This window comes from Arvicola amphibius, chromosome 14 (assembly GCF_903992535.2).
Source record: "Arvicola amphibius chromosome 14, mArvAmp1.2, whole genome shotgun sequence".
NCBI classification, from domain to species: domain Eukaryota; kingdom Metazoa; phylum Chordata; class Mammalia; order Rodentia; family Cricetidae; genus Arvicola; species Arvicola amphibius.
In genome coordinates this window covers 19,207,028-19,220,414 of record NC_052060.1, presented here as the reverse complement: position 1 = coordinate 19,220,414, position 13,387 = coordinate 19,207,028, and the positions used below count along the sequence as shown (strand labels likewise).

At 49.9% G+C, this 13,387-nt stretch overlaps 1 pseudogene; it reads left to right on the top strand.

Moving 5' to 3' along the window:
- The first annotated feature begins 1,829 nt into the window (after positions 1–1,829).
- On the top strand, positions 1,830–7,043 carry LOC119800827 (annotated as a pseudogene).
- The last annotated feature ends 6,344 nt before the right edge of the window (positions 7,044–13,387 follow it).

Genomic DNA, 13,387 nt, shown 5'->3' with positions numbered 1-13,387 from the left:
GGTTGCCGGGAATTGAACTCAGGACTTTTGGAAGAGCAGGCAATGCTCTTAACCACTGAGCCATCTCTCCAGCCCCTCCTGCCATCTTGCATCTGTTTTAAACATTCATTTATCAACTGATGCTAAGAACCTGGAAAAGGGAGCCTTGGCTCTCAGGTAATGTTGGTAGGGTTTTGTCTTTGAGGTTTTACCATGGGTGTCACGATGACTTGGAAGACATTTGAGTCACCCTCTTATACCAAAACACACATGAGATCATGACCTGGGCCAGGGCTGAAACCAGTGAACTGGGCAGCTGAACGTTTGACTCTTAGGTCCTTGGGTCCTCTGCAGAGTCCGTCAAGGGCCTCTCTGGACAGAATCCTGTTGTCCCTTAGAATCAGGAGAGGGGTCTGGTCCCTCCTGGCCACTGTGCTGTTGAGGTCAGGGTTCTATCCATGATGGTAGAGCCCTTCAACACAAGCCCTCTGTATCTGATTCTTGGATTCTTGGAACTAATTCACACATAAGGCCAAAGTACTCATTAGTTTATTTAGTCAGTAACTTGTTGACCAAAGGGCTGGGTCCCAGTGATGATTTGAATGAGAATGGCCCCATAGGCTCATATGTTTGGGGTGCTTGGGTCCCCAGTTAGTGGAACTGTTTGGGAAGGATTAGGAGGTGTGACCTTGCTGGAGAAGGCGTGTCACTGGGGGTCTGCTCAGAGATTTCAAAAGCTCATGCCATTCCTAGCTAGCTCTCTTTCTGCCTCCTGCTTGTAGATCAGATGTAAGCTCTCAGCTACTGCCCCAGCACCATGCCTGCCTGTCTGGTTATCTGCTGCCATGTCCCTCGTCATGATGATCACAGTCTCCCACTCTGGAAACTGTAATCCTTCATTCAATGCTCTCTTCTGTAAGTTGCTGCAGAGTTGTTATAAAGAGACACCATGACTACGGCAACTCTTATTAAAGGAAACATATAATGGAGGTTTGCTTACAGTTTCAGAGGTTCAGTCCATTATCATCATGGCAGGGGGAGCATGACGGCACGCAGGCAGACTGATACTGGAGCTGAGAGCGCCACATCTTGACTCAGAGGCAACAGGAAGTCTACTGACTGCCACACTGAGTAGAGCTTGAGAAAAGAGACCTCAAAGTCCACCCTCACATGATACACTTCCTCCAACAAGGCCACACCTCCTAATAGTGCCACTTCCTTTGGGGGCCACTTTTGTTCAAACCACCACAGTTGCCTTGGTCATGGTGTTTTGTCACAAGCAATAGGAAAGTAGCTACGACAACCCCCATGTCCCCCAAAAGAAACACAGAGACTGTCTGGGCCTGTCTTGGGTTGTTCCCACTTCACTGCTCCCGTGCCTCCAGGCTGTGCGGACAATAAAGCTTGGAGTTTGTTAGACTGGCAGAGTCCTTTCTTCCAGTGGTGGGGACAACAATAGACTCTCAGGTTGAGAGAGTGCTTTTTTATCCCTACTTTGAGATCTGAGCCTCACCGAATGACTGATTCCCACAGTCTAGGTGTGAAAACCCATCCACAAGGGAAAGAGAGGGGCAGAACGGGTCCTAGCTAGCTCATCTGCCAACCTCCTGAGGATCCAGCAGGGGGCAGAGGGAGCAGGCCTGCCAATCATTGTCTTTGGTATCTGAAAACTCAGACCCGCCTCCGGATTATAGCTCCTGAGCTTGGATTGGCTCTCATTTCCACTGTCACGGTGGGGCTGGGCTTTATGGTTGGGTGGTTGTCTCGTTTAGGGGCGGGGCAGAGCCGCTCTCAGACACTTGATGCTGGGCACCGCTATCTGAAAGAGGATCCTTTTCTGACCGCGGCCTGACTGCACAGTCTCCAAGGCTGGACTAGAAATCATGCCCGTGACTCTGGGCTATTGGGATATCCGTGGTGTGAGTGAAAGGTTGGGTCGCTAGGTGGGAAGAGCCCAGGGTCAGAACACAAAGGAAGATTCTCTTGAGCCCTTTACCTGTTTCTGTCAGAAGCGCCCTGCCCAGTCGCTCCCCTCCCCTTGCCTCCCTCCCTCTCCCCCACCTCTCTTTTTAGTAAAAGGTAGGGAGGCTTTCCTAGAGGAGGTGAAGGCATACATTTAAGATCTCACTAACTGTGACTTTTGTTACCCCGGCCTTCTCTCTCAGCTGGGTCACGCCATCCGCCTGCTCCTGGAATACACAGAGACAATCTACGAAGAGAAGAGATACGCCATGGGGGACGGTAATGACGCTCTTCCGGCCAGGTTGCTCCCCCAGCTCTGTCCATTGGTGCCCAGCGGCTTCTGCCTAGTTCCCTGTTTCTCAGCTCCGTAGCCCTCCTCCAGATGAACCCAGAGCATATCCCTTCTAGAGAACCTCTTGGAGGGTGCAGCTTGCTTTTCATACAGAATCTTGGTTGTGGGATGTTGGCCCATTTTCCTGGCTGTAATTGGACTTGTAAATTAGTGAGGTTCGCCCAGCACTGGCCTAGTGCTTTTGTAAGCCTTGGCGATGTAAGGCCTACAGCCCTTAAGGCCCTATATCAAGCGCATAGCTCTGGATGGAAGAGTTACTGTGTCAGACTGCATATCTCTGCACCAGGGGGTCCTGCCCTTCTTGGGAGGGTTCTGGGGAAGGAGGCTTAGATGCAGGTGATCTTTTTTCACATCCTCTTGTCTACAGCTCCCGATTTATGACCGAAGGCCAGTGGCTGAATGACAAATTCAAGCTGGGCCTGGACTTTCCCATGTAGGTGCAGGGAAGGGAGGGATTTGGGGAAAGCATGGCGTCCTCAGCCCCATCATCTCCTTGCCTGGCTGAGAGGGTTTGGGGTCAGAGCTTCTGCTCTCCTGCTCCCATTCCTGGTGGCTGCGCAGTGTTTCTGTGATGGCTGTGTCCAGCTCTCTTCCATTCAGTGTGCAGTGTATTCATAGAAGGCACACTAGAGCCGGGCGTGGTGGCGCACACTTTAATCCCAGCACTCGGGAGGCAGAGGCAGGGCGATCTCTGTGAGTTCCAGGTCAGCCTGATCTACAAGAGCTAGTTCCAGGACAGGCCTCTAAAGCTACAGAGAAACCCTGTCTCGAAAAACCAAAAAAAGAAAAAAAAAAAAAAAAAAGAAGGCACACTGAATGTCAGACCCCATGTCCGGGCCGTCCCCCCCCCCCAGGGGAAGGGATAGATGGACCCCTCATCCCATCTAACTGTCCTCTGCTTTGTCCATCCAGCTGCCCTACTTAATTGACGGTCCCACAAGATCACTCAGAGCAACGCCATCCTGCGTTACCTTGGCCGCAAGCACAACCTGTGTGAGTGGGGCTAGCTGCAGGGTGGGGCATGGAGGACATCCTCCGGGCTTGTCTGGAGCGGGATGCTGGAGTCTGAAGTGTGCTGTGTGTGCCGCAGGTGGGGAGACGGAGGAGGAGAGGGTTCGTGTGGACATTGTGGAGAAACAGGTCATGGACACCCGCATCCAGATGGGCAACGCTCTGCTACAGCCCCGACTTTGTGAGTTCCCACTCTGTGACATAGGCTGGGTTGCAGCAGGAGTGAAGGGCTTTTGTTCACAATCCACACTTTTCCTCTGGAATTTGAACCCACCCATACTGATTTCCCAGGCTTTCCTATCCTACCAACATGTTGAGCTACCAACTCACCCCCATTTTGCCAGTGAACACTACATATCAATTGCGAGAAGTTGCCAGGCGTTGTCATGGCACCCACGGTTGGAAGCTCATTTCCTACATAGTGAATTCCTGGGTTCAGTTCTCTTCAACTTTGAGCTTGGACCTCCTTGTCCAGTTCACACAGACCACTACCATGCCTGGAGTTCACAGATGAAAGTCGGAGCGAAAGAAGTCATGGGTGTTCAGAAACAAACCCAACAGCTTTCCTGCAGCTGAGTCCCCAGGAGGAGCAAAAATGAGGGCCTCTTGCTAAAAGGCAGCTCATAGTCAGCTGGAGGACCACTGTCCCTTGCAACATCCAACCCTGTTCAACTGTATTGCCCTACTCAAGTTGAGGATTTGTCCTTGTACCATCTCTTAGAACTCACCTCTTCTCTTCTCTTGAAATGGTTAAATACGTTGCTTTTCTGCTTCTACTGGCCCTCCTCGATCAGAGGCACGAGATAACCCATGAAGTCCTAGGTTAGATGTCAGTCGTGGCAAATTCAGGGACAGTGTGGCATTCCCATCTAACTTCCGATCACCCCCGAGAGATGAGGCCTGTTAGCAGACAGGAGTCTAACCGTGAAAACAGTGAGACATCAGATGGTGCAAGCCCAGTCTTATTAAGGAGCCTGCTCCTTTGCACAGCCCCATGAGGCCATTCTTCCTCCCTTGGGGCCTGAATGAAGGTTGTGACAGCTGTTTTTCTGCTTCAGGAGAAACGGAAGCCAGAGTTCTTGAAGGCCCTCCCAGGTCAGTTGAAGCTCTACTCGGAGTTCCTGGGGTCAGCGGCCATGGTTTGCAGGGGACAAGGTAAAGAGACGGAGGGGGGAGGAGGGAGAGGAGGAAGAGGAGGAGGGAGGAGGAGGAGGAGGAAGAGGACCCAAGGACGAGGAGGTGGTGGAGTAGGGAGGAGCAGAGGAGAGGAGGAGGAAGATCGGGAGGAGGAGAGGGGGAGGAGGAAGAGGGGAGGTGGGGTGGTTTTTTCTGCTTCTTACGTCCCTTCCTCCTCGTCTTCTTTGCTGTGGTTCCTTGCCTTGGTTTGGATTGAGGTGAAGAATGGAGAAATGAGTGAGGAGGAGGTAGGCAGAGGGTTAGGAGGGCCGGTCCACTCTTCCCAGGTTACCAGGTCCCATCCCGCTGACTCCGCTTCCTGCAGATCACCTTTGCGGATTTCCTCGTCTATGATGTCCTGGACCAGCACCGTATATTTGAGCCCACGTGCCTGGATGCCTTCCCCGACCTGAAGGACTTTGTGGCCCGCTTTGAGGTGATATCCTGATTCTCCTTCTTCTTGGATTCCCTTTCCTTCCCCCTTTCCAGGATACTCTCTAGTTCTGAGGGTTAAAAGAAGAATAAGAAGGATCTATTGAGCCCTGGCTTTCTGCAGGACCCATGACCAGCCTCTTAGGTCTGTGGAGTCAATTTACCATTGCAATAGTAACCTGGATAGAAAGAATTAGATGTCCCACTGGACTGATAAGGGATCTGAGACTGTGAGACTGTTTGCTCAAGGTCCTAGCTCCAAGAGAAGCTGTTTCTGAGCTTCTGACTTGCCTTTGGCTTCTAAAGGCAGTATTCAGTGTCTCTCTGATTTGTGCAAAAGGGAAAGTCAGTCCTTTGTACAGTCTGGGTTTTCCTGCTCAGTGGCATGCAGAATATGTGAAGAATGTGTTTGTTCCTGCAACCATTGGGCAAGAGACCAAGGCAGACTGAATGTGCAGAACCAAGACATATTCAGTGGTCACACCTGGCCTGCAGAATGAATACAGTCAGCCTTGTTTCTGTCTAGGGAAACGTGGTGATCCCGGCCCGCTCCCGGGGATGAACTTATCTTGAGTTCTCTCGGTGGGTGTACTCTTGCCTCCCCTTCTTCTTTCATATCTTATGTTCCTCTATGAAACGAGGTCATACTTTTATTTTATTCAGTTTCTTTGATTATCCCCTGTGTGTGGCCCAACAGGACATGCAAAAATGACTCTTCATTCTGGGACTGGGAGCAGCTGGAAGCAGTAAGCATGGCAGAGATGCATGTGATAACTAGTGGTTGCCTGGCCCTCATCTCCCAGTTAATCAGAGCCATGCTGAATTTTCTGGTTTCACATGAACAAGACCCATTTTTTTTTCCAGATTTGTATATTGGAGCCATTAGCATAGCAACAGCTCTTGGCCTGGAAGTGTTTCTCCTTCTCCACTCTCCGTAAAGGGATGTGTTTATTTTTAGTTTCTGGTCCACGTAGAGTGTGCAAGAACTGGCCCTGGCAGAGGAATGGGGTGTTTGCGGAGAAGCCCTTGTTCTGAACACAAATGAGTGTGGCTTACTTGGGAGCTGGCAGTTTTGGCTCTCTGCTGGTCTTTAAAAATGATCTGTGCATTCTTTGCTGAGGTGCCCTGTAACACACTCTACTGAATCAGAGCTAGAAGATGAGGTTAGCTGGGGCTCAGGGAGAGTGTGCGGCAGACTCAATGGAGAAGCTTCAGGCGATCAGTTGGAGCTGGCCACTCCTTGCAGCCCCTTACCCGTCTCCCGTTCACACTCGGGGTTTGCTGAAATCCCTGGGTGGGACCTTGGACTCTCTTCTAAGCCATATGTGCAAGTTCTCAGCCCTTTTGGTTTTCTGGATCCTTGCTTCTTTTCATTATAGACATGGCAATCCAGCCAGGAGGAGTGACAGTGCCCTCTATGGGGACGCAGGGGGGGGAGTGCAGAGAGCAGAGTGGCAGCCACAGAGCTGGACTGATCCTCTTAGCTGTGGGAGAGTGAGGAAGTTTCTTAACCTCTGGGTACTTCTGCCTCCTGCTGAATGGTGATGGTGGGGGCTGATTTTGCAGGGTGGTTGGATGGATTTTCTGCATCTGGATTTTAAAACTCTCTTGGTTGTTCCTAGAGTGAGTTTGCCCACCTGAGATCTTGCTTTTCTCCTTCCTGCTCGTAGGGCCTGAAGAAGATTGCTGCCTATATGAAGAGCAAACCGCTTCCTCCCAAGTCCTATGTACTTAAAACAGGCCCACGTGGGGCAACAAGTAAGACCTACACTGCTGGTGCTGGCAGGGAAGATCTGTCAGTGCCCCTGGCACCCCGGACACCAATTAGGCTGCAGTTAGCTTCTAGTAACTTCTATGCCCCCGTCCTCCATTTCTTTCTCTGTCTTTTCGTTACCCCTCCCTTCCTTTCGCACAGCCTCTTTTCACTCAAGCCTTGAAATTTCAGCCCCCGTCCTTCGCAAAGACCCTTCCTTCTCTTACTTGTTTCTTGTCGTGTTTCTTACTAGATAGACAACCATTCTCTGTGCTTGGGGAAGCTGGATTGTTGCCCAAAGATCCATTCTACTGTGTAGGTTTGGTCCTCAGAGTGGGACGGCCCAACCTTGTTTGATCTCTAGTAAGTATAGCCATACTTGCTTTGTGTCCTGTCTTATTTCCTGCAATTCGCCAGGGGGACTGCATTGATGTGGCAGCCTTGTTCTGTTGTTCATCAGAACAAGTAGGTGATGGAAACACGGGGGGAGGTGGGCTTTCAGGCAGGCAGGAGGTAAGATCATGCACAGGGGGTGGGAAATATGGCTAATCTGTTAAGGGCACTTCCTGTTCTTGCATAAAAACCTGGGTTTGGTTCCCACTACCCGCGCAATGAATGTCCTGTAAGCCCAGTTCCAGGGAATCTGATGCTGTCTGTTGCCTTCTTGGTCTCTCGAATACACTTGGTGCATAGTGAAACGTAGGCAAGCAGACACACATACATAAATAAAATCTTTAAAAAGAGAGTGGATCACAATGTGCCCTGATGGGTGTTCACCCAGGTTTCTTACCTAGGAGTCCCTCATTCCATCCTCCTGCAGTGTGCAAGGTACCAGTCTAATCGTTCATGATGCACCTCCTAAGCTTGTGTCAGAGAGTGTCGGGCTGATGGACAGAGGGTGAGCAGGCTGGGGCGCCAGGTTCAAACATCTGGCCTCGCCTGGAAGTCATCTCTCCTCCAAGATGGTTTGCTATAAATATTCCTACTGTTGGTGATTGTGTTGTGGGATCATTCACAAATCCAATCATCACTCAGGGAGGGCGGATCCTGGCCTTGTTAAATATATGGCATTGTTAATTGTTCAGGAAATTGTGAAGGTTGCTTTTAAGTATGCTTGTACCAGTGTCTAGAGGAAGAGCTCTGGAAATACCCATGGTTCTCAAGAGGCATAGAATGAGGTACAGAAGAATTTTCCATGTGGAGGTGCAGTAGTCTGACCTAGAGACCCAGTTGAAGAACTTAAGAGGCTACAATTAAGCCGGGTGGCGCACGCCTCTAATCCCAGCACTCAGGAGGCAGAGGCAGGTGGATCTCTGTGAATTTGGAGGCCAGCCTGGTCTACAAGAGCTAGGTCCAGGACAGGCTCCAAAGCTACAGAGAAACCCTGTCTCAGAAAAAAACAAACAGGGAGAAAAAAGAGGCTTCAGTTTCTTGAGCAACCGAGATGGGGAGGTCTGCTTTCCATGCCCTGGAGCAGTGGTGGGTCACTAGAGGTACTGTCAGTCAGGTCACCCACAGGTGCCGTCAGGACACTCACAGGGCGCCGTCAGGTCACTCACAGGCGCCGTCAGGTCAGCCATAGGCGCCGTCAGGACACTCACAGGCGCCGTCAGGTCAGCCACAGGCGCCGTCAGGTCACCCACAGCGCCGTCAGGCCACTCACAGGCGCCGTCAGGCCACCCACAGCGCCGTCAGGTCACTCACAGGCGCCATCAGGCCACCCACAGGCGCCGTCAGGCCCACTCACAGTTGCCGTCAGTGTCACTCCACAAAGGCACTGGGTTCACTGAAGAAGCATCCAATGAGCAGAATCCTTGAGGGCAGCCATCTCCTGGATCCTGGCCTTTGTCAGCACTTCCTATTCATAACTAGGAACAGGTTGGAGGAGAGCCTCCTGGGCACTGTCCTTATGCCCAGTTCCAGCTGCTGGCCTCCTATAGCAGTTGAGAAATAAGCACTCATAGACAGGATGTGAGGATCACTGTGGGGAAAGTGATTAAGGTAGAGCCTGTAAGATCGGAGATTATTTCCTGTACTCATTGAAGAGATCAGACCCTTCTCAGCCAGCCTTCACTAAACACTAACTGAAGCACCAATGCAACAGCAGCAGGGAAAAGAGAAGTTAGTGGTGTATATAAAAGTGAAGAAGACAGAAATATTAAACCAGACTAATATTGTTATCGTTCTATAGCAGAAGCTAGAAAACACTTTCTCACGAAAAAGCCCTGGCCTCGTGTGCACGTGCGCCTAGACGTGCAGGTGAGCGGGTGACATCAATCAGGTGTCCTTCCTCAGGCTCTCTTAAGATCTCTCACTGAACCTGGGCACTCTCTGGTTCGGGTAAGTCGTCTACAGAGTAAGTTCAGAGAGTCTCCATCTCCCCAGCTTGAGGAGTCTACGTTCTTATCACAGTAACACTTGGCTTGACAACTCAGGTCCTTGTACTTGCAGCACGGCAAACAAGTACCTTGTAGACCGAGTCACTTCTGCTCCTTTCCTGGGTCATTTTTAATATCTCTGCTGGTATCAAACTCCCCGTAATGAATCGATCTGGCTGTGTTTCTGATGAACATAGCTGTAGACCACAGGTTACTGCAGCCAAAAGACCAAATAACTCAAACCTTGGCAAAAGATTTGAACAAACATTTTTTCTAGAGGAGATGTACAATTGACAATAAACACATAAAAGGTTGCTCAAAATCATTAATCACTGAACAAACAAAACTACATTGAAGATATGCTTCAAATTAGACATTGTCAAGCAGTCCATTGTCAAGATGGCAGACTTGGTGATTATGTGAGGTAACTGGAAGGGTTTTGCCTTGCCCCTAAGAATAGAAAATGTTACAGCCACTGTGGAAATTAGACTGTTAGTAATTATTTTCTTTAAAAAAAATAATTACTATATGATTCACTAATTCCTTTTCTGGATGCATATGCAAGTAATTTGAAGTTCACGAATACACACATATATGTTATGTTATGCGTGTAATGTATATATGTATGTGTGGCCCCATGTGCTTAGGTACAATATTATGATTGTCAGAGCATATGGTAGAGACTATCTTCACTTCTGAGTAGATACGAGCGGAGCGTGTGACAGGAAGGCGAGGGACTACCTCTGCAAGGACCTGCCCCTCAGTTTATCTCCTTTCATGGGGAGAACCCAGGGGATTGAGCAACTCTGCTCCATGGAGGGTCTCAGCCTCCTTTCAGATCCATGGGTCCCTCCATTCCCTAGGGTGCTTCCTCTTTGTTGGGGTTTAGGGTTTGAGAGGCGAAAGCAGCTCATGAGGGAAGCATTGAGGCCAAACTGCTCTCAGGCCAGACCTTATCAACACCCACAGGAAGGGAGGAAGCACAGCGTGGTGGGGTCTGAAGTGTGGAGTTCTGGGCTTTGAAAGTCTCTTGTGACGACAAACTAGGAGGGGGGGGAAGTAGTGTTTTATAGGAGAAAATGGGTTCAAGGCCAGCTGATACCTCCTAGCCAAACTAGAGAGATTGTGTGCTTTTGTATTTCCTTGTTGAAACGTCCCAAGGACGTTTCTGGATAAGTGTTTCTGAAAGAATAAAGGGCCCAGTTAATTTGTGATAGGACACTGGTCACTTGTAACCTTTCTCTGTTCAGGGCTATGCTATCTGGAAGGGCCCTTGGGGAGGGAGAGACACGCTCCCTGCCTGGGTTGCTCGTCTGCCACTCCTGCCCTTAGATGAAGTGATATCTAAAGAACAGGAAGGAGAGAACAAAAACAAGTCCAAACCAAAGGCAAGAAACTCCCCCTCTACAAGTGAGGGCAGAGATCAGACACATCCTGTGGTTGAGGTAGTATGTATTATGGGCCAGTCACAAGGTCACCTAAAATGGTACCATCTTGTGATATGTGGTATAAAGCACAGTGTGTGTAACTAGGACTGCCTTCGAGTTGTGGGGGGACAGACAGTCTTCATGCCCCATCTGTAGAATATCCTGCTGACTTATAGCCCCAAGTGGAGAAGTACTGAGACCCAAGAGATATAGTTGGTGCTAGACTTGAGTAGACATGCAGGAGTCAAGTTGGAAGAATGTGTATGTGTGTACATGCATGTGTTGTATGTGTGCGTGCATGGTGTGTGTTGTGCGTGCCTGTTGTGCGTGTGTGCGTGCATTTTACAAGCATGCACAGGGACTTGGGAGGACATCAGGGGCTCCTCTAGCTCTTCCCCACCTTTTCTGATTGAGGCAATCATTCTATCTGAACCGAGTAGTTCAGCTCATGATTTTCAGATGGCTTTTAGTCAACCAACTCCAGCTATGCCTCCTATGCCACTTCTTAATGCTCGGCGTGGAACCTATGCCTAGCTTGTTACATGGATGCTGGGATCAGAACTCAGGTCCTGATACTTGTGTAGCCATCACTTGTGATCACTGAACCATCTCTCCAGCTCCCTGGTTAGAAGATTTATCCTGAAATCAAATGGAACAGTTTCCTTCATTCTCAAGTTTTTTCTCCCTTCATCCTCTGGTGTCTTGGTTTCATATCTGTGAGATGGGGTTATGTACGTATTTTCACTGATACTCAATTATTTCTTTGTATGAAGCAGAGCGAGCCATACAAAGGTGACCCGCCATTTGGTGACTAAGTACAGCAGAGAGCAGAGGTATACAAGTCACCTGGCTACTGGGAGTCACAGAAGCCTTCACCACTTCACAGCCAATCATGGGTCCTCGAGTCCATTTGATATGTACTCGGGTACTGGAGGCACCAACACAACAGGTTTGTGGTCTGAATTGACCCTCCATCAAATGTTCTGCTTTCTCAGATTCCATTTGGCTCTGGTTCTGATACAGGAATAGCCTTGGTGATTGTGCAAACGTTGGCACGGCTATGGGAGGGATGGACTGGAGAGCTGAGGGCTGCAGCCCAAGGCCTGCGGCACCTGTCTCCTTGACAACAGTCAGCTCTAGGGTTCTGAACGCTGTAGGGATTATCTGAGCTGGCTCTCCCGGTAAGATGGAACAAAACACAACCCAGTGCCCAGTGTCCCTTTGCACGGTCCTCTGTAGCAGGGCTGGATATGAGGCAGCTTGGGGGCACAGTGAGATTGGCCTGAGGTTCCACATAGAACAGGTTGGACCTCTACTATCAGGAGTGATTAGAGCTGGCTCAACACTCCAGGCTGCCCCCTCCTCCCCTTGTGCACTCATCCAGGATGAATGAGATCAGTTGTTGAGGTCTGGGCTCTTTGGTCTGTTGCACTGGCCTGTTCTGGACTTCCTTGTCCTGTTACAGGTATGTAACAGGAGGATGTGGAGAAGGAACATGTTTGTGAAGACAGGGAGAGACGGGGTGTCCTACAGGAGGAGAGGAGGGGACTGGGCAGAGAGGACACAGAATGGGAGCCCTAGAGCCAGGCTGACTCAGTCCCTGTCTCAGGGACCAGCTGTGTGAGCAGGAGAAAGCCACCTAACACCTCTGGACCTCAGCTTTTGCTGATAGCTAGTCATGGTCTGTTAGAGCCTGCAGGATTATTAAGTGAGTTTTCGACTCTCTATGTATGAGCAACTCCCTCCCCCCAGCCAGCTCTCCCCTTCTTTATAGGAAATTGGAGAATTCACTTTCCAGAGAGGCTGTATTAGCAGCCACAGTGAAAGGCTGTTCCTAGAGTGGAGCCCCACAGGCTGGAGCGCCTGCTGTCTCCTCACTCACAGAGCCTGGAGCAGATCCCGCCTGCACGAAGACCTACGCTCACAAAGATGGCCACTGAAGATGGATGCTTGGGGCAACACTTAGGGCCTCGACAGGACACGAGGTGGGGATGAGACCCTCATTCTCCTTGTGAAGCTGGGGCCTCAGCAGCAGCCACTCCCCTCCATGCTGGCACCGCCTTCTCTTTCTCTTTTTCTTTCCTCTTTCTGACCTCAAGGTATCACCTGCCCTTCTTTTTGTCCCTGATCCCTGTGCCATTCTTGCCCTTTAAAGCCTAGGCTTCTTCTTTTCCTTCAACAAAGTGGCCTCCTGAAGTGACTGTCCCTGAGGCTGGCATGACAGTCCTGTCTGGCATTTGGCTGTGCTGGGCTGGGGGGCCTGGTATGCCCACCCCATCCTCGCTATAGTGGTTACCTGCAGTGTTCCCCAGTGAGGTCCCTGTATAGCCTTGTATGGTTCCCATAAAGTTTGAGTCACACTTGCTTTGGATGTCACACGAGCTTTCTCCATTGCCTTGAAGGACTGCCTGGTGACCCTAATAGTGCTTGGTTCACAAGGATTCTAGAGGACTAAGAAGGGTACCCCCAGAGCAGGTGGCCTTCACAAGGTCTCTAGAACATGAAGGGCACCTTCTGTGACTGGAATCTTTTTCACGCCGCTGTGTTATTGAGATTTGCAAGTTAGTAAAAATCAGGCCTAAAAAAAAAAAAAATCAGTACAACGTTTTTGCAAATTAGGGAAGGTTTCCTCTTCTTCAGCTACATTTTAACACAACTAAATAAACCAACACAAACATAAAACACGTTTTTTTTTAAAAAAATCAAGATTGGAGTGAGTTGATGGTACGTTCTAAGAGAGATAGGCATGGTGCTGCATGCCCTTAATCTCGGCACTTGGGATTTGAGGCAGGAGAACTGAAGTTAATTTATGGCCACCCTGTGTTATCTAGAGTTCCAGACCAGCCTCTGAAGCCATCGCAAATGAAGAAGAAGAAGGAGAAAGAGAAGGAGAAGGGAGGAGGAGGAGAGGGGATGG